We start from the raw sequence: 21,818 nt of genomic DNA, 5'->3' as shown, positions 1-21,818 counted from the left end.
AATTATTCTCAAAATATTTTACTGGGCAGATTATTTTACCAGCTTTTACCAGATGACCCACTTATCTCAAACACAAGGATTTGTCTTTATGTCTGATCTCTGATCCAGGAAAAAAAGCAAACCTGAATTATATATTTTGTACGTACAGTGAGAGTCCTTGTCCAACACAATTCTATACAACAAAGACTGACAGGAAAACCAGAGAAGAGAATGTTGCTATATCCAATGTTTGTTTCATTTCAACAGGAAACAAGGAGAGAGTATGTGTATAAAATTATACACAGAGACATTGACACAGCATATGGAAAAACAATAAGGAAACCCGAGTGCTTGTCATGCCACTCTTGGAAACTTTCAAAACATCTGTACTTATGTTTTGTAGGAGAGGTGATAAATTTAAACTGTTGAATTTTTTTTTCTTGTTTTTTTTTGAACACTGCAACAGAAAAAAAGATCTACCACATTCTCAGTTTACAGAATTAGATACCAACCTGATGGTACTCAGCAGCAAATGGTGGCCAGCAGAAAAAAAGTTCTTAATGATTCAAGTGCAACAGCAACATTGAATGAGAGAAAAAAATAATGGTCTATTAATAAATCTAGAGATTTTTTTCTTGAGAATAATTTATAATAAAAAAGGGATATTGACTCTTTTTTGAAGTTCTATAGTTAGGACTGAATTCCCATTATGATGTGGTTTATAAACCTTAGGTAAAATCAACAACTATGTTATAATGAGATTATATTGACTGTATATGAACAAATTACATTATTACCCTACATAATATACCTTTAAATGTGCTAAATCCATGTGAATGGGCTGATATCAACAATGATATTAACAAAAATCTTAAGTGTAAAGGATTTTCTTGAAATTCTGAATTCCGAGAGACTTTATGTACATTTGATCAGGGAATGTACCTGCAAAGCTAGCATCAGCTTTAGCTAAAAGAGACCTTAAGGTGACCACTGTAACCATTATGTAACTATAGCTGTGTTTCTATATTGCTCTGACAGACAGAGAATGACAAAAAAAAACCTTATGCTTTTACAAGAGCACCAGAGGTTGTGCCCACATTGCCATTTCTATGTCAGTTTAAGTCCCAGCTCTTCCTGTCCTAGGATCAGGACCAATGGTGCTAGTTTGAAGTAATATAAATTTTGCATAACCTATTGTTAGCACTAGTGCTTGTGACCCAGATCAACGTGTGGTTACCCAGAGGGATTTGAGGTCTTCTATAAATATCATATATTGAAAGAGTAAACATAGAAAACTCCTGACTCCAAAAGACTGTAAAAATCCCCTCATGCTTTTGTTCTAAATAATACCTTGTAGGTTCTTCTCAATATAGTAAACATAGAGTAATCAAATTGCTTTAAGTTTTTTTCTGCATTTGGATGTGTTAAGTTTACATAAAGAAACATTCTATATATGTTTGAGTAACTCCAGAATTTAGTTAAAAATCTGTCATGATACTCAAAATGAAACCATGAGTTACTCCACCAACATTACCTGCCATGTTAGCATTTTCATGCACCAGTACTTATTCCAAGAATTTCTTTTTTGGGGGAAAAACAAGGTCATAATACACAGTTCAAGACAAGCTTTCAGAGTGCTTTGCAAAAAGGTTAGCTCGCTTACATAAAAGGAAAAAGGAGAGGTTTAAAAAAAAAACTTTCAAAGCCTCAGGTTAGGACACTTGGATTATGTACTAAGGTCCAAAACAAATTAATATTTAATATAACCCTTCCTTCTCTTATAGACACACTCTTTACCAAACTTCTGGTTGGTAAAAAAACTTTTATGTCCAGTCAGTAATAGAATTACTGATGCTAATAAAATATTGAAAAATTCCTGGCCCTGTGTTGGACAGGCGCCATTTCCCCTATCTGTACTGTAGTTGAACATATCAGAAGCCTGTTGCCCCTTCATCTTAAAGATGGATTCCTTCCATCATGCTCCTTTTATTTTATTTATGACTTACTCTTGTTGATGTGGCACTAGCTAACCTTTCATATAATTTTGGAAGGTCTGATGCTTTCTGTTTACCACTGTAGCATAAGACATAAATGAGAAGGTACTATATGTGTTAAGCTCTTGTAAAAGGACATGGGTGAGGGCTGGGTAAGTACCACTAGCCATTTTGTTTAATACAGTGCACAGGAGTCTATACTCTTAATTATAGATGGTTAAGCTATGTCAAACACATCAGAAGAGCTGAATCTGTATATCTGAATTGAACTCATATGTATAATGAATATGGACATCAGAGATTCTAGTACTGACTGCAGCACTTAGTCATGCAGAAAATGACTACTGTAGATTAGAGAATGTTATTGATCTTTGTTTCCATCATCCTTTGTCTTTCCTTTTTTTTTTTTTTCCTTTTTTTTTGTTCATTTAGCATGAGAATGTTATTCAGAGATTAATTTCCAATTTCTTTTCTTTGGAATGGCCTTTCAAATTTAACAATGTTAAAATAATCTGTTTCAGAGATGGATACATGGATAAGAAAAACAGTAAACCAAGAATTTCTTCATATGTCTGTATTGATAGGGTTCCATAGCAAAATTGACAAAATAACACTTTCTCAACTGTCTGCTATCCCTCAGGGTCTTGGTTGTACAATGACCAAAATTTAACCTCAGGCAGCAGAGCTATATTGTACACATACATAATGCACTAAAAGTGAAACGGCAGAGAGGCAGCTCTAATACATGGTGCAGGGCAACATCCTACAGTCTGAATGGAATTGCTCTCCATCTGGAACTTCAGGGAAATCAAAAAGCTTGCTGTTATGTGGCTGTGAAAATCTTATCACTTCTACTGCTTTCGACTCTATCCCTTGCACATATTTTATTAAAAATTATTTAAGCTCATCCTTGAGTAGTCACAAACCATTTAGGCTCTAGATCCATGCAGCAAGCTATTGACAGATCAGCACAGTTCTCTCATAATTAAAGATGGCTATTATGGTGAAATTGCATTGCTGTGCCTCCTAAGTGTTTCCCCTCTTTTTTTTTGCTTTCCTATGTGTTCTATAACTGCATTTAAATATTAATCTTGCTCCTGCAAGTGGGCTACATCAGAGAAAAATATTTCAAGTAGAAGACAAATCTTTTTGCGAGATTAATACTTGGACAATATTAATTACAATCCTCAGTTAACTGAGATGTGGAAAGGAAATTCCAAATTTAATTTATGGTTTCTTCTTGGAGCAGTTATTTTGAAATTTCATTATTTCAGGTACAGCACTGTAAAGAACATCAAAGAAAAAATTTCCTTTCAAAGCAAGCATTTAAGGTAGCAGCTATACACTTTTTTTTCATACTGAAAGGTTTTCATCATATTTATGTATGATGTCTTCTTATCTAAAAGGATAACAGCCTATATATAAAATGAAAGAAAATAGGGAGATTATGAAGAGAGAATCATAGAACAAGTTATGGTGGAAGACCCTTATAAAAACCATCTAGTCCAAACCCTCTGAAATGGGTAGCAAAATCTGCAACTAGATCAGATTTCTCAGAGCTCCCTCCAATCTGATCTTGAATGTGCAAGAGCTTCACCTAGTAAAAAATTTCTCATTGTAAAAAAATGTCTTCATTATATCTAGTCTCTTTTAGTTTAAAAATGCTATCCCTTGTCCAAAGGGTGAGAGAAAGGTTGCAGAGCAGCATAGTTAGTTTCAAGTGTTATTTTGCTTAGGCCAGTTTCATACTCTTTCATTGAGTACGACTGGACAGTGAGTCCTGCCTGTCAACTTTAAGAGAAATCAGAACCAAAATGTAGCTTGATCTGAAAACTTTCAACTGCAAGGTGATGGATTCTTCCATTTTTCCTTCACTTACCTTCAAACAAAATATTAAACATGATTACTTAAAAACCCCTAACAAACAAACAAACAAACAAATTGCTTCACTGTGCTAACACATGGAGTGCCACAGGAGAGGCTTGTTCTGGGACTCTAACTTTCTGGAAAACAGAAATTCAAAGTTCCAAATTTGTTTTTAGTGAACCTCCATTTTTAATAGACTGTTAATGTGTTTCTGAGAGCTTAAGTATTCAGAAATAAAAATTCATTCTTTGATGCTTGTTTGGAACATGATTGCTTGATTCTATGTCAACCTATAGGGCTGTTAATCTCTGTGGACTAAATTCAACATAGCATATGTAGGTCATCAGACAAAACCTCCACTGAAATCAATAGCAGAAATAAATTACTCTGGTATAGCATGTCACTCTGCATTTGATTTGCTGATACATGATTACTCTGAACTGTTAGCTTCATTTACTTTTATTGATTGTTACTGTGAAATGCTTACTAATTGCACATCAGATTTTTAAAGGTGCTTAATTGCATACTTTAGACTAGTGTTAAATTCCATACATTGATTATCTGTGAATTATGTTCCAGGGAGTTCCATATCTGTGCCATGCCTGTTTTCTGTAATATTATGGGCCATATCATTAGCTCAATCAAAGTCAATTCTAGAATTACAGTAACAGAGATGGAGCAGAAGAGAAGCTAGCTCCATTTTCAGGGTTTGAATACTGGAGGCATGATCAAAATTTTTAAAAAATGAGTGATCTGGGTCCAGTGTTTGAATAATACACAGTCAAAGCAGTTTGTGTCTCTGAGTCTTAAGCAAAGATTTGCCACTATGTCTAACACCTCAGTATTTAACCTACATGCGGGTCCTCAAGCGTTAGAGCAGAAGCAAAAACTTGGTCAGAACCCTGAGATACCAGCCTAAGTTAGAATTCATTTTCCATCCATGCTTTCTTCTAGGAAGTGGGAGATATCCACTCTCAGGCAGCTCAGGGAGGAGAACTTCACTGAAAGGCTCCAGTTACAAAAGTACTCTGTGACAGTCAGATGCTGCCATCAACATTCAGTGGCAATAGATGGGAGATTACAAATTCAACGACAAAAAAATGAATGGGATTTGCTCATACAGTTAAGAAATTACCAGTGACCCCATGTACCATCCACAGCCCAGTCAGGTGTAGGGGAAAGACTTTGTCTGGTTAGGGTAAAATTGTCCAGACCTGTGGTTGTCAACCAAAGTTTAGTAGTGGGTATTGAACAGGTATTCTGTATTCTTAACTGCAATTTATGTGCATTACAATTTGATTTCCTTTTTAGGTTATCCAAATTTCTCTCTTGGTGTCCCTATTTGTGTTTGAACTTAAAAAATTCATCATTTACAAATAGGAAAAAAATGTATAGAAAGGTTTAATGTCTATCCCCAGCATATTTATGGATGCTCTCTTTGCAAAATGTTTTAAGTTCAAGCCACCCTATACTCAAACTTTTTACAAACAATATTCCATTGAAGAGGAAGAAGACCTGTGAGACTTCTGAGTATGAATAAAATGACAATGAGAAAGAGCCAATAAAATTACTGGAAATTTAACTAACCAGCTTCAAATCTGAAAACAAAGTTTGAACTGAAAGCAAATTCTTATTTGATTCAAGTCACTTTGTTAATGCCTGTAAAATTATAAATCCTGTTTTGCTAATGTACTCTGTCTGGAGACTGTTAAATCATTGTCTTAGGTAACTTTGTGAGCAATGTGAGTTTCTGAGGATCTGATAGTCCAGAACTATCTGAAATGTGTCAAGTAGGCACAGAAATAAGATATAATTCAGGCAAACACTGGAGTCATGTGTTAAAGCTGCCAGGCTTCCCATTATACCTGGTAAAAATTCTTACTTGGGGTAGGCTGGCAGAAGAGTTCTCAGGTCTGAGAGAAAATAAGGCATCAAAATGCTCAACATTTTTTGAGACACAAGAAGATACAGAAAAAGCAATTACTGTTTTGTCTGCTTCTACAAATTAAGAAAAATGTGTTTAATTTATTAAAAATAGCATTTTGGTAGTAAAAAGTCTTAGGCAACTGATTTTCTGGTCTTGTTGAGGCCTTTGAGGTATGAAGTTAGATCAGCAGTGATAAGGAAAATCTGATATTTCAGTTCAGACCTATTAAATATTTGAGAACACATGCTGTCTATTTATCATTGCATAACAAACCTTACTGGCAGCTTTATCTTTGCTGTCTGGGTTTCTTAATACTGGAAGCAGAAACATTTTAGGAAGAAGAGAAATCTCACAGCCACGAGGTCACTTGTTCGCTGTGTACTTTGGGTACTGCTAACCAGCGCTCTGACCTCTCCTTGCCCTCCAAGCTGGAAACTGTGGGTTGTTCTGGGCCTCTGCCCAGGACTTTAGGTGGAAAGTGGCCATGTCCTCTCATACCTCTCAAGTGTGCCAAACCCTGTAACAGGGTGCAAAACAATTCTTCTGGTCTGAGCAATAGTGCTTTTAAACCCTTTAACTGCTCCATGGGCTACATTGCTGCTGAGATGAGTAATGACACAATTGACTCCTGGGAAAGCACAGAGGGCTGTAGTATATTGCACCTAGTGTTAAAAGACAAAGTATAAACCACAAACCACAAATCATGCTCATGATTTGGAAACAGGTAAATATTTTTTCTGCCAGATTCCCAGACAATCGTAAAAGAGGTGGGAGTACCCAGGTGACAAAGTTCTCTATGCTCAGTCAAGAGTCATCCAGGTTAAAAGCAGAAATATAAAGTAAGCTTCTCTTCTCCCTCTTGAAACAGGAGACATACTTGGCAGCTTGTTCTGCCACTAATGTGGAACTGTGAACATTTGGCTCCAAGCCAGTTCTGGGAAGAAAATTGCTGAATGAACATTTTTTGATACGGTACTTCTCTGACATGGGAAAAAGTAGAAAATGTTGTAAACTTTGTGAGGAAAAATATTTTGTGGTTGCTCATACCCCAGACATGAAGGCCTATGTATTGAAGATAGCCTTTAGGTATTTATTGAATGTATGAGAAGCTGGGGCTTGATTCCCAGCCACCCTGATTTTGCATATATCATCTGAGATAAAGGTGAGAGAGGATTGCCAAAATGGGAAGCACACCAACAATCTTCACCACCTGCCACAACAAGATGTTGTGACGCTGAGTATATCTAACACTTCTCTAATTTATATTCACAGACAAATCAGTGCTTTGCAACGTGGTGAATGGAGGAACCTACTTTTACCCAAGCAGAAGGAAGAGGATCAGTTCCCCAATCTCTGAATTACTCACAGTTCACTTGTTTTTGTACTAATTTTATGCACCAGCTGATCAACTCCAATTAATTAAAGGGAAGCATTACTAATACTAAATACATTGCTTTCATTTTCTTTGAAGTATTTCTGATTCCTTGTGCTCAAAAACCCTCATTTTGGAATTATCAGGGTAAAGTACAGGGAAATTTATAAGAGCAGAACAAAAGCTGCCAGCAAAGGCTAAAGGATGGGAGATTTATGTTCATAACTATGTGGAGGGAATCAGAGAACTCCAGTGATTTACAAAACCTATTGAAGTACAAGAAGAAAAGGTTATAAAATATCCCTGCAAACATTTATGGGAGATATCAGAAAAAACAAACCTCTTTGAGTTACTAAGCAAGACTGCCCTTCAGTGAAAGCTACGATGCCAAATTTGCAGTAAGTTCTGACATGCAGAATTTGGCACCTTTGGGCCCTGGAAGCAATGGAGGAAGGGGGCTGCAGACCGGCCAGTGCAGGAGGAGCTGCCACTGCCTCTGCATGTCAGCACTGTGCTGCAAAAACACATTCTGCACTCTTTGCACTTTCCAAGAGAGACCCAAGGCAGTGGTCTGAGCAGCATTCAATGCAGCTAACAAACCTTCAACACTTATTGGGGATGTTAGAAGTAAACAGTTGCAAACTGAGCTGGTTGAGAACTTTCAAATTGTTCTCAATTGAAAGTTCTCAATTGAATTGTTCTCAATTGTTCTCAATAAATGAGAATGTAGATGTACATACTTTATATAATGCTGAATATATTCACAATAAGCTGCTGGTTGTCCTCCTTCTCTTTTTTTGTTTCCTTTTTCTATTCACCAAAAGAATAGAAAAATTCTTGCCCAAAAAAGGAAAAGCAGAGAATAGAAAGGGTGACTGTCAAAAATAAAGGTTAAAGAAATAAAAATTAACAAATCAAAAAAGGAAATGTTTTCAAAATAGGAGCAGATTAAGATAATATTCAACAAAAAATAATGAAAGAACATTGATAACATTAAAAAATATTTTTATGGTGTGCGTCTTTATACAATTTTAAGAAAAGTCTAAACAAAACATCCTCCAAAAGCAAAATCAAAAACATCCTCACCCAAAACTAGTGGGAAAAAAAAGCCCAAAAGAAAAGCCTGAAAAAATCAACTCCCAAAAAATCTCAAGCAGAAAATATGTTCATCTTTTTGCTAATGTCTATATAAACACCTAAACGTAATGCCTACATTACACCTAAAATACTTTAGGTACTGGACAAATCAAGTATTATATTATATTATATATTTTCCAGGTAAGGTTATAATGGTCTTTAAGAAATTAATTTCATTCTGTCACTGTACAAATATTCAGATTGCTTTGGAATCCAATCCAACAAGGAAACTCAGTGATGAAATAAATGCAGGTGACTTGGCTGCAAATAAAAATTTCCTAAGCCATGGGGCTATCTCATTTCACAGTTTGAGTAGTAGTTTCTTTTTTCTTGGTTTTATTGTAATACAAACCTTTATGTATAGGCCTATTGTTTTGTTTTCCATTAATGTCTTTTTTTAATCAATTAGAAGATCAAACTATACTACATTTCTCTCTGTCCCTTTCCTCTCCCTATTTCTTCATTCTTTTTTTAATCAAAGGACAAACCTATTTTTTGATAAAGACAGAAATTGGGGCTTGCTTTGTACCTCATAAACTCACACTGCTCTGGAGTGGATAGTAGATCTTATAGCAGCTTGATTAAAGAAAGGGTATGAAAAAGATTTTAAAATTTTATTTATATGTGTTAAATGAATATAAATGAATATAATATTGTTAATTGAATATAAATCACAGCATATTTTTGATTTTGTGGACTAAAATAATAAATTATAAATTTCACTATTCATTCATCTACTTTCAGGTCAATCTCCATAACCCTGGAAATCTAGAAAGCTGGAAATTTATCAGAAAGCTCCTTTAAATAATAAAAAGGATCTCTTGCCCTACACATCTGTAAAATCTAAAGAGAGTACAATTTGTATACTTAAAATAAAAAAGTTAAAATTGAGTGAAATGTACCATGGTTTTCAATTGCTTTCAATTACCATTAAACCTTTTTGAAGCAATTTGCATAATGTTTCATAAACATGTAGGCAGATTAACCTTTTTAGTTAATTTATTCATTAGCAGTAAAAATTCAAAGCATCTCTTATGAGAAAATAATGTCTTGCTGTTAAATTACATGGAAACAAAGCAATTGGGACCGAGTTGCCTCGGTTCTCCCTGTGTCAAAGCACAAAACGGGAGAGACTAAAGCTTCGCCTGTTAGCGGAGTGTTGATTAAATCGCCTGTTTGTGAACAATTAACAGCATTACAAGAAGATTAGGTGAAGTATTAATTAGAGATAGGCTAGAAGAGTCCTGCCTGGAGCAGGTACCTGCAAATGTAGTGGATGGAAAAACGAAAAAGTATGAGAAAAGACAGAGGGTTTGACTCTTTCCTGTCTTGAATTCCACAATCTCATACATTCTGTCAGTGGGAAGTTGGTAGTTCAACACTGTTTTTCTGTCACTGTGATTCCTTTACATGTCTCTAGCTGGCTGCTGTAGATAGAAAGGAGTGGTCACATCCCTTTCTGCCCCAGTGTGGTCTCCAGCCTGAATGAATTGAGGCTACGTCATTATCCATAAGCGAGAATTTAAAAAGTGGTTGAAATTTCGACATTTATGTGGTATTTTATTAGCCAGGTTCTTAGGACATTTTCAACAACAGGAGATTAAATTATTCTCATGAGCTGGAATTGAACCATTTCCAGATTGGTTTTAGGGCATTGACAGGTCTATCACCTTGGGTAAGGGTATATACAATGTTGGATGATACAGGCCAAAACAGCATGTACAGAGCAGTTGTTTATCTGATGGAGATAGAGACTGAATGGACAGTTTGATAGTTCATATTAGTTTTAGACTTATCCTTACATCTCTTCACTAGAGAAATAAAATTAAGCTCTGTCATTAGTCATAATGATATCCATTGCCTTTAGAGTGTATCTAGAACAAATACAATATTGCCAGGAGTGGCCTTGTCTTTAACTTATTTACTCAGGTATATGTGAGGGTATTTAGATTGGGACATCTGTTATACAATATAACTCTATTTAATTTATAATTCCAAATTTAAATGTCAGGACAATCAGCTTGATATTTTTACACTTTCCCATATCTTTTTATGGGTTTACATCTGGAAGAGCTGTACTGATCAAGATTTCAAAGGTAAGGAAATTCCACACTCCCTTCTGGTTATCCAAATAGACAGATTATACAGGTGACATAAGAATGTTGAAATCACTGAGAGCACAATTGTGCAGAAGCATTAAATTATCCAATATTAAGTATTATTCATGGTCCCCTTACATTGCTGTCATGTGCTGCTTAGTGGAATGTTGTTGACATAACTAATCTAAGTCAGTCACAAAATCTGTAAAAATCCCAAAAAAGTCTGTTGGAAAAGTTAAAAAAATAAATAGATTCTCTACAGAGATTTAAAAAAGATTAAATGTTTAAGGGTGGTTCCTTATCTTTTAAGATGCTGACCAATTTTCTAGTAGAACTATGTATTAAAAAAGCTCTACTCTCTTTCAACTGAAAAACCAAAAAAAAAAAAAAAACTATAAAACCCACAATGTGTTCATAAAAAAAGGGGTCTAAACATCCAGAGGAAAGCACAGTTATTTTTCATAGAAAGATCTCATGTGATCTTAACATTATATTTGCTGCTGGTTTTTTTTAACCTACCTTACTAATCGCTAGAGAAGCATACAAATTCCATGATTAACACAATTAAGTAGAAATCCACCAGAAAAACAGATGTTTTTGAAAGGTAATATCTTCTAGGAACAACTATCAGAGTCTTAAGAATTAGCAACCAGAGAGGCTAAACACAGGAATAATCTGCCATGTACAAAAATCACTGTGTTACCATTCTATAAGGATGACAATGTGGGGTTTGCTTGTGATGAAAATGCCAAGTACTTCACATAAGCACATACAAAGGTTGTCAAACACCCTCTCTATCCCAAATTGATGTTTCACTGGAAGTTTCCACCACACAATGGATCTGTGTTCTTTTTATAACTGTATTAGACACATCATTCCCTACAAAGTGCCTGAAGCACCTGAAGAAATCACCTCAAACACGATAATATATTTCAGTTATATGAACTCTGAATGTTTAAAGTTGGAATGCTTTTGTATAATGTCTGTTTCAGGAACACTTTGCTTTGACTTTCATCAAGAAATCAGATTGTAAGATCATAAAGTGTTTAAGACAACTTCAGATAGTGTTGTAATCTTCCTGACAGAATCCTAAATACAATTGCATTGTCAAAACCCCCCAAGGAGCAATTAATATTATGGCTGTGGCACTTTGGGTTATTTTGGAGAAAGGAACTGGAGTCAAATGGAAAGCAAAGCTCACTCTTGTTAATAAAAAGGTTAAATGCTAAGTCAAATGGCAGAAAATTGGCTTAAAACACTGCAGATAAAAACAGAAATCTATTTTAATTTTGAGGTGCCTGCCCTGAACAATTGCAAATTCACCGTGACAGGAAAAGCTTCTCTTAATGTCTCCTCTTGGAGTAGCTTCCATTATTCTCTGTAAATCATAGGAAATTAGATATATTTTTAGGGATTGCAAGCTCATTTCCCTGTTACAACAAGTATAGTTTAAAGTGTTTAGATGTATTTTAAATTAGTGTCTAATTAATTTAAATTGTGATTTCTAATTGTTGTATGCATCTCTTTTTTTCAATGCCCAATTCCATATGATGACTCCTACTGTTTCAGAAGAAAACAGAAACTCAAATGAATGTTTGGGAAGGAAAAACAGTGTTCAAAAAAAAGAGATCTTAAAAGAAAACCCTGAAAAAACATGATGAAAACACAGGGAAAGATATGATTCTGTTATCAGAGATAAAATGAGATGGCCCGCTATGTTCTAAACCAACTTTATTTTGTCAGACATAATAACTTGCTAAGTTTCAGTAAATATGGCATATTTGGACTAAAAAAGAGGATTGTATTTTCTGTGACATAGTTCAGTGGTACCTTAACTTGCAGGGCATGTGAAAGATTAGGATGCAGTCACTTTACTGCCTAAATTAAGTAAGAACCTGGATAGGAATCTCTTCCTGACCTCCAAAGTGCTCTAACTCCTTAGTTATTCTGGATTGGCATCATACCCATTGGAATCACTCCATGAAATATAAATAGACATTCATTATTAAATATTCAGAGGGGAAAATAATTTAAATTGTCCTTCATATCTTTGATGAACTTTCCTGTCACTGAATTACAAAGTAATTTTTGTCTTACAAGTCATCTTCCAGAAGTGTGCAGAGAAGTCTGGTGGCACACAATGCTCCCAGTTCACGCCAGTGAAAACTCAATAAGCTCAAATAGGACTTTAGCCCAGACCTGCAGTGAACTTGGTAGCTATTACCTGAACAGACATTCCAGTTTTATGTATCCAAGGGAAGGGCTGATGCAGGCACCTGTCTCACAGCAGAGAGCAGAGCTGGGGAAGACACTCACCTCTGCTTCAGTAAAGTGAAACCTTTTCAGGAACCCACAGAAACCTTTTCAGAACCCTCTGCAGAAACCTCTGATGGTTCACCATTGTCATGAAGTCAGGCAATGCCAGGACTTTCTAGGTGCTTAATTCTCCTCATGGGCAAGACACAGACATGTTGCTACTTTAAAATCTCAGAGTACTGTATAAAACAGCATCTTGCCTTGGCACAATAAATCACTGACTAGCAATTAGTTTGAATTTTGTAATTGTTTCTGTTAAATTCTGTTGATTATGTAGCTTTTGAATATCAATATAAATATGAAAGCTTAAAATTTCCTAAATGTTTAGCAGGCACAATTATTCCCTATGAAAATATATTTATTAATGTGCTCTTTATCCTCATAAGTCTTTCTTATTTTATATATATTGTACTTAGAAATATAAGCATGCTGTTCAGATGCTCAGAGAGATGATCTTATAGTTGTTTTTTTATGGCACACAGAGATATAGATTGACAGGACAGTCTAATGGTCTACATCATCTCATTTCAGAATATTTATGAATAATTTTCATTTTGATCTGCAAAGACTGGAAAAAGGAGGCAGAAGCCAAAATCAATTTGTAAATAACCTCCCCCTAGGAAACACAAGGTGCTGAGCTTAGCATGCAGCAGTACATGGCACATTCAGGGACTCCACAAATTTTAACCACAGTAGTACAGCTGTAATACTTGTCTCTCCTCTCCTTCCTATTTTCCTTATTCTTATTCTTTCCCCGTTCCTCACTTCCTTTTTGTCTCTCCCTCCCTTACATTCACCAGTCCTTCCATTGCCCCATAACTCTTAATTAGGCAGATATCTGAGGTTTCCAGTGTGAGATCTGGAAGAAAATGGAAACCATTTACCTTAAAGGTTTCAAAAGGAGTGGAGAAGAGTGTACACCTAGAAATAGACAGCTTGGAAGGTTACGACTTCAAACACTTTCAGGTTTTGGTCTCGACAGAATTTTGATAAGTCTGTATTTATTTTAATTGTTTTAAAAAAAAATGTATTTAGAGGGTGCATTTTGGTAATGGACGTCTATGTTCTTATTATAAGATAATCACTGTTTCTTGGTGCTAGAGTTTTATTTTATCGTCTTCCCTGTGGGTAATTATTGGGTTATTCAGAAACAATGCAAAATTGATGCATATGCATGTGTGTGTATGTGCATTAATATGTGTATGGCCATGTGTGTATTTTATCCATTTTTGTAACAGCTCTGAGTGAATTCACCTCTAGGGATTTCTAAACTGATTTAACATTCCACTTCCTACAATAACAGCATATTTCAACACAAACACTTAATTATTTTAAAGGTTTATTTGATTTTATGCTCTCTTTATCTGTCATGAAGGTATTTTATTCTTCTTCCACTTAGATGAGTTTAGACTGTGTTTGTTTTAAATTTATGTAAACACAGAATACAGAAAAACAGAATAGAGCCATTAGCTTAGAGTACTGCATCAATTTAAAACAATGTTTAAATTCCTATGTTTCCATAAATGAAATAAATGGAATTCAGCACTAGGTGAAGGAGAAAAGACTAAATAGAACAAAGTCACTGGATGCTGAAATTCAAAACAGCTCAAAATTTCAAGGTAAAAATACAAAATTAGGACTGCTGAACTCTCTGAGGGAAATGAAAAGGGTCTAATGTTTTATTCTTCCATTACAGGGTGAACATTTACATTATTATTACTAGGCCAACTCAAGCAGTTTATTTTAAAATTTAATCCCTCAGGAAGAAAAAAAAAATCACACTTTCTGTAATGGGAGTAGAAAGGGGAAAAATGTAAGAATGCAAGGATTTAATCCTAAATTATAAAAACATAATGCTGAGGATAATAAAAAAATTTCAGCTATGTATGAACATTTGAGACAGGAGTCATTTACAACTATGAGCTCATAGTTGTTAAGAACTACAAGGCCAGATTTTGTTTGAAACAGTAAAAAACAGTGCAAAACATACAATAAATAATCATAATATCTTTACTAAATATCTATATTCTGGTGTTGATGTTGTAGCCTAGAAGACAGATGAACAGGAGCTAAACTCCATATTTTCTTTATGCCATGCATATATTATTTGTCATATTTAGCCCTCAGCAAAAGACCTTACACAAACTGCTTGTATTGACTTTAATTCATAAATATGTTGAGGTTTGGTTTTGAACTTGAAAATTTCCTCAAAAATATTTTTTTTATATCTATGTAGGGATGGGTATTAACTGGAGTTTCTTGTGGCAGGACAAGTAGTATGAACTAATATGTTGTATTGCAGTATGTACAAATACTTGAACTAAACATGGATACTCTGAATTCAAGGCATGATTCTGGTCTGCAAGTTCCTGATATTTATTTTGTGAATTTAAATTCGTAGTCTGAAGTCCTCCTAAGTGTTGTGAACACAATAGACTAGGGGTCCAAACTCATGGATTAATGTTAGTATGTAACAAAACCAAAATGCTCACAAGTTGCTTTCCACCTCAAAAATCCCAAACTGAGCACAACAGAGGCAAGCCTGGTGACATATGTAACACACAGTGTGGAATGTCAGCTACAGTGTGTAAGACTTTTTTACACTGAGGAACGTTTTGTGAGTCACTCCACCAAAAATATAAGAGGAATACTTGTAAAGCAAACACTTTATTTGAGGGGTCGAGCTGCTTCCCAGCTCTGTAACATCTGAACACCTTTCTCTTTAATGGGTCACAAGGACTGAAGAAATTCATACACCCTTTGGCACTTCTCTTTTGAGTTACAGAAACCCTTCTTTGCATGAAGTGCTTTGATGGTTCAGGCAGGAGCAAGGTTGGTTGATATGATGAACATGCCTGTGGTTCAGGTAGAAGTCTTTTATCAAGGACAACATTTTGGCAGTACTCCCTAAATGTAATGAAACACCAGCATTGTTCTGGTACTTTGGAAACTTATTCCCCCGTCTGTTCCACCAAGATGTGCATTATTAGCATGACATAGTGCTACATACTGTCTATAAGTAAATTAACTCTGTCTTGCACATCCACAGTACTAGAACATAAAAGCATGGTGCTGTCTGAAGAGAAAAGCCTCTCTTCCCTCTTATCCTTGCATATTTCTTATTTCTCTGATTCTGTCAGAAAGGGCTTTCTTGCAGGTTCTTGTTCCCAGAATAGGATTCAGAAACTGCCATGACTAAAAAATAATCTTCAGATCTTTATTTTACCCCCTTCCCCACCCATCTCCCCACTTTGATCAGTTTATTTTCTAGCCAGATCAGATGTGGACTTCTGAGATATGTGTGGGAAGACATACAGACTGTCTGTCCATATTCATGGAGATCTGTGCAGAGTTTGAGTGGCCATACAACCACAGCTTAAATTAGGTTAGTTTTCACCGAGTTCTGGCTGCAGTCAAGGGAGAAAGCGTAGCTCCTGTTGTGATTTACCATCTCCAACAGGTAGGATCTGTGAGCTGCCTTCTGAACCTAAGTTCAGATGCTTACTAGTCCCCTAAGTGTCAATGCTAAGTTTATTTTCATCTTTCATTTCATCTTTCACATGTTTTAGCCAAAGTTTTATGATTGGTCTGGTGTAAAGACATTAGAATCTGGCCCAGATTCCGTATGAACTCATGCTGGCAGATTGCAAAGGATGTAATATGATTCTGAAATTTCCCCCTTCTGCCTTAGAGGAGTATACATACATGATCTTCAGATATTCAGAAACATCTTCAGATTCACTTCTTGGAATGCAAAGGACCCACAAATACTAAAGCAATGACTACAACATCCATGAAAATATTCATGCCACAGTAAAGAACCAAATGGGAGAAACATGTCATGAGCACCATTGTGCACTGCGACTGAAAGTACCCTATATAAAGGCAAAGAAATGTAATATGGCTGTTTTTCACCATCACTGTTATCCACTAGAAGTTAATTCTATTGTATATTTTTTAATTCTCTCTGTGGGGTAAGAAGGTGTTATATTCCTTGTCTTGGAGAGCACTTTTGGCATTTCTGTGTTGTCTCAGGCTATGTGCAAACTGTGAGACCTAGGAGAGTTTCTGCGTTCCCAGTCATCCTGTTTCCTGACTCTCATATCAGAGTAAGGTTTGGACTTGTGCTATTTGCCTCATCCTATGTACCCTGGATTTTGCACAAATGGAACCCAGGGGGTGGACAGGCAGGAGGTTGCAAAATCCTTCATCCAGACCCTCAGCCTGGACTGGTATTTCAGCATGTGCTAAACCTGCACTCTCAGGTCATATTAAAATATGGTCCCTGTATAATCAATGGTATTTTTTCAACAGATTCTCTGACTTTTTTCTTTTACTAAAGCAATACAAAAGTTTGTATTAAATATGCTGTTTTCTACCATTAGATTTCAACTATCAATACTGAACTTAAAAGGATATTCTTGTATTTTAACACGTAGTACTTACACTTTTAAAATTAAATTAATTTTGGCCTCAGTACAAGTTGGTTTGCTTCTATCAATTGCAAAAAAAAAAAAAAAACTACAGCCTTATTAAAGGTGCTTAATTCTTTACTTCCAACTTTATAAATCATACAAATGCACTATGAATGGGGTAATTCCGGTAGGCTGTTACTGTATGCTTGCTCTAAAGTATGAATCAATTGCACAGTGAAATTTGTCCCTTTCTCCTCACCCTGTCTCAGACATCCAGTTATACGATCAACAATATCTCCAAATGCAGAAGTTAGACTTTTCCCTACTTGGATACTCTCCAGAGAAAATGAAGTGTAGATGTGGAAATCCCTTCTCATCAGGCCCATGCAGAAGACAAAAGTTTTTTTAGGAAGTTAGTGTTTTGTGAATCTAAGGGATAACATGCTTTGAATGTTAGGCATTTTCCAGAGGATATTGTGTTGGCTGGATGCCTGTTATCAAGAAATTGTACAGGATGTATATTCAAAAGTTTCCTGATGGGAAAAGCGGAGTGAGTTGGGTTGTCTGGGCAGATTTGGGTCATGTTGAAGTCAGGGTGACATCTCAACCTTTATGGAAGAAAGACATGAAAAGTTAGATTTTACCTCCTGGTAAAAGAAAGGTAAAAGAAAATTTGGCTAAAAGACTAAATTGCAGCAGCTTTGATTGTCCTCTTAGCTGATAAAAAACAAGACAAATCTCTTTTAGAGAGGGATGAGAAAAGAGCAGGGGGAAAAAAGAAAAATATATGAAAAGGAAAAATGTTCTGGCAACCAGGAGAGTCAACCATGTCCTGGGGTGAGTCAGGCACAGCATCAGCATCAGCAGCCAGTGGAAGGAGAGGATTTTCCCTCTGTTCTCTGCACTGCTGTGGCTTCACCACAAGACCTGTGTGCAGTTTTGGGCACCATAATATTAAAAAGACATTATGTTATTAGAGATATTCCAAGGGAGGAAAATGAGGATGGTGAAAGTTTTGGAGAAGAAGCTGCATGAGAAGCAACTGAGATCACTTGGTCTGTGCAGCCTGGAGGAGGCTGAAGCGAGTTCTTATTGCAGTCACAACTTCCCTGTAAGGGGAAGCAGAGGGGCAGGCACAGATCTCTTCAATCTCATTATCAGGGACAGGACCCAAGGAAATGGCCTGAAGTTGGGTCAGGGGAGGTTTAGGCTGAATATCAGAAAAAAGTTCTTCAACCCAGAGGGATGTTGGGCCCTGGAACAGACTCCCAGGGAAGTGGTCACAGCACCAAACCTGACACAAGAAGCATTTGGATGATATTCTTTGTCACATGTCAGTTTTTGGAGTGTCCTGTGCAGAACTGAGGGTTGGACTCAATGATCCTGATGGCTCCCTTCCAACTCAGCATATTCTATTCCATGCTTGTATTTGATTTTGTGCTTCTGAGAGCACGTGCACCTAACAAACTTTAATTTGGATGACATTGTAGAAATATGTCCATTTTAAAAAGAAAGAAGCAAATTAATCTGGTCAGCGTAACAGCCTTCTTTTGACTAAATGCAGAAAAATCATGATCAATTTTTATATAATGACTGATACAACAGAAACTATTACTCAAATGAGATAACACTGCAACAAAACCAAAGACCTAAAGTATGTGGACTGGTGAGTTTTCCAAGGCTTAAAATGCAAAAGCAAGATGATTATTTATTTTATTGTATGGCCATATGTTTCCAGTAATGAAAATGATGAAGCAGAGAAGGCTGCTGAAAGCTGAAGAGATAACAGTAGAAATGTTGCTAAGGTATCTTTGAGGGAAAATTAAAATAATTTTTTTTGGAGCAGATGGAGACTTAGAGAATCCAATATGTCTCCTAATACATATCCTCAAACATTTTCATTGGAATATTACCAACCTCTTCTATTAGAGTCTGGAGTTGTAAGGATTTTGAAGTTGTTGGTTCTGCTGGATTTCAGGCTCTCTCTGATACTAAAATATTTTATTGAGAATGGAAAATTTAGTGGGAAACAGAAGTATAAAGTTCAGATGTATTTAATGAAAAAAAAGAAACCATTTTCATGGGAGTGTTCTTTTGTACAAACAAAGTGAAAGAGAAAAAAAATTAGTGTCAAGATATATGAGTATAATTTCCACTAAACAGTATATCAGTCAATGTTTCTGTCAATAAACATTCCAATATCAATGTGAGAACCTTAAAACTCTTTTCTATATGATCTAATAGACAAGAAAAATCTTGTAACAAGTCTGTTTCTGTCAAGAGACACACTAATAATTCTGTCTATTCTGTTCATGAACTTAGTAATAGCCAAAAAAATGGAGCTGGTAATAAACCACTAGGTAACTGCAGATGTGTAATTGGCACAAATATGTATCTAATTAGGTAAAGACTATCATGTGATGACAAATTCAACAAGAAAATTAAATTCATGTTTGATGGCTGATGGATCCTATGAGTTTCTCATAGTTTAATCTGTGGTGTGGTGTGCTGGGGTGATGCTTTCCCAGACCTGGAGGGAAAGGGGGCAGCACCAGATGGGATCGTGGCTTGTCCTGCCCTCTGAGCTTCAGGCAGCTCAACTGAAACCTTCTGTAAGGAGGAAAAATTTGGACCTTTCTGGGCAATAAGACTATGGAGCTGCAACTACCATTTAAATTGAGGTAAGCATGAGGAAAGCAGTAAGCTTGCAAAAGAAGTTCAGACTGATATATATATATATATTTCTAGTCTGGTTTAAGGCATCTGGGGTGTGCATAGAGCCTTATGAGCTCTGTACCCCCATCTCTCTTTAAAATAAACTGAGTAGAACAGACTGTCTTTAGAGATGGTGTATTATTCTAACCACATATAGATGAATCACATCTATAAGGACATGAATCACACTATAAAACACTTAGATGCCTCCACTGTAAAAAAGCTGAAGGGGAGGTGGGTACTTAGATCTGGATGGATCAGCTCCAGCCTGGCAGGGTCTTTCTTACTCATAGCAACAAATAAATCTAACACCAATTCTCAAAAGTGATGAAAAGAAAATGCTTTTCCAGTGACCTAGATAGTGCTGTGAAGCTTGTGTAAGGCAGAACTAAACAAAATCAACTACAAAGTGGATGAAGAAAAGAGGATCTATCTTGTGGGGACAAGGAAGACTTATGTTCACAACTTTATTTACTCTGGCTCACTGAACAGCTGAAGGTTTATGCTGCTTAAAGTGCTGCTTTCCTGTTCCCATATATATGCTTGTGACTTCCAAAATATACATCCTTATAAAATTCAGACTTTTTGAATCCTACTGGTGTCTATACTTAAAAAAATAAAATAAAATATGCAGAGTAGATTCACATAACATTTTTGATTACTTAGGATCTGGTCACACCAAATTACCTTCTACACAGATGTGGCTCTAGGAAAGGTTGTTTCTGTGTATGAGGAGCTTAGTGACCCTAAGATACTGTAAAGATATATTTGCTGTATCAAACCCGACTCAAATAAACTTTTATAAAGATAGAATAGGATCCAGAAAACATTTGTTCTATCTGTTGTAGGTGATTCTGGTAAGAATTTTGGTAGTGAATACTAAGGGAGAATTTCACAAAATTCTTTCAGACGTCATGGTTACTGTAGAAACTTAGAGATTCACAGCTGGCTCCTCATGATTCTGACATTCAGCACTTCAAACTCTTAGGTATGTCTACAGTATTTCTACTTTGTGTCTTTTCTACATAGATCAAAATTTTTGGGCCATTAAACTATGCCCTATTAACATCTAAATATTTCAACAACAAAAGTAAACAAATATTAATTATATATACACAGAACATGGAGTTGTAAAGAACTAACTTTGCTAGCGAGCTTTTAGTTTCATCTGGTTTATGTGGTAAGATCTTGGTGCCAGGGGAGCTGGAAGGGTGCTCTCCTGGCTTCTGTGGAAACTAAGTGTGCACGTATAATTTTATAATTATTTTATTTTTAAATATGCTTGGCTAGAAGGGAAATTTTTACAATTTTTCTGCAGGGTTTATGGAATCTGAGAACAGTTGAGGAAGGTAGTCAGCTCTGGAGAGTACCCTGTCCCACTCTTCTGCTCAAAACAGATTACTCAGGACCTTCCTTTCAGTGCAAGCTATTCTTTTAAAATATAAATTTATTTGCAGAGAATTTAAATAATTTTAATAATTAATATTTTTTCTTAGTATCTTCTTTATAAATTTAGAAGGAAATTATATAAGGAAATTTTTATTTCAAATTTTTTTACAATATTCAAAATACCTTAATTTTTTTAATTACTTCTGACTTTTATAAATTGTTTCTGCCAACCAAACCAGCTTTTCTTGGATTATTAAATTATATAGTTGTAAAAAATTTCTAGTATAACACATGAAATGATGCTCTGATTGATTTGAACCTCCATTAGTATTTGTCCAGTTCTTAGGTCAGAATCTGTAGTAGAAATTTATATTTATCTATACATGATTTTGGAGGTGTGCTAAAGAACAGATCTGCACTTCTCATGTTACATGCAATTTGTTGATAGACATTTTCAAGACTTTACACTTATAAGATTTCTTGTCAATTCCTTCTTCTTTTCAAAAGTTTTTGTAATATTCTGAATATGGCACGAAATAAGGAAACATCAGTTCAGCTTCCGTGTTTAAAATACTTCATTAGCTGCTTTTTAGGGTGCAGCTGTACCAA

Source organism: Ammospiza nelsoni, chromosome 6, assembly GCF_027579445.1.
Source record: "Ammospiza nelsoni isolate bAmmNel1 chromosome 6, bAmmNel1.pri, whole genome shotgun sequence".
Lineage (NCBI taxonomy): Eukaryota > Metazoa > Chordata > Aves > Passeriformes > Passerellidae > Ammospiza > Ammospiza nelsoni.
This window is presented reverse-complemented; position numbering follows the sequence as displayed.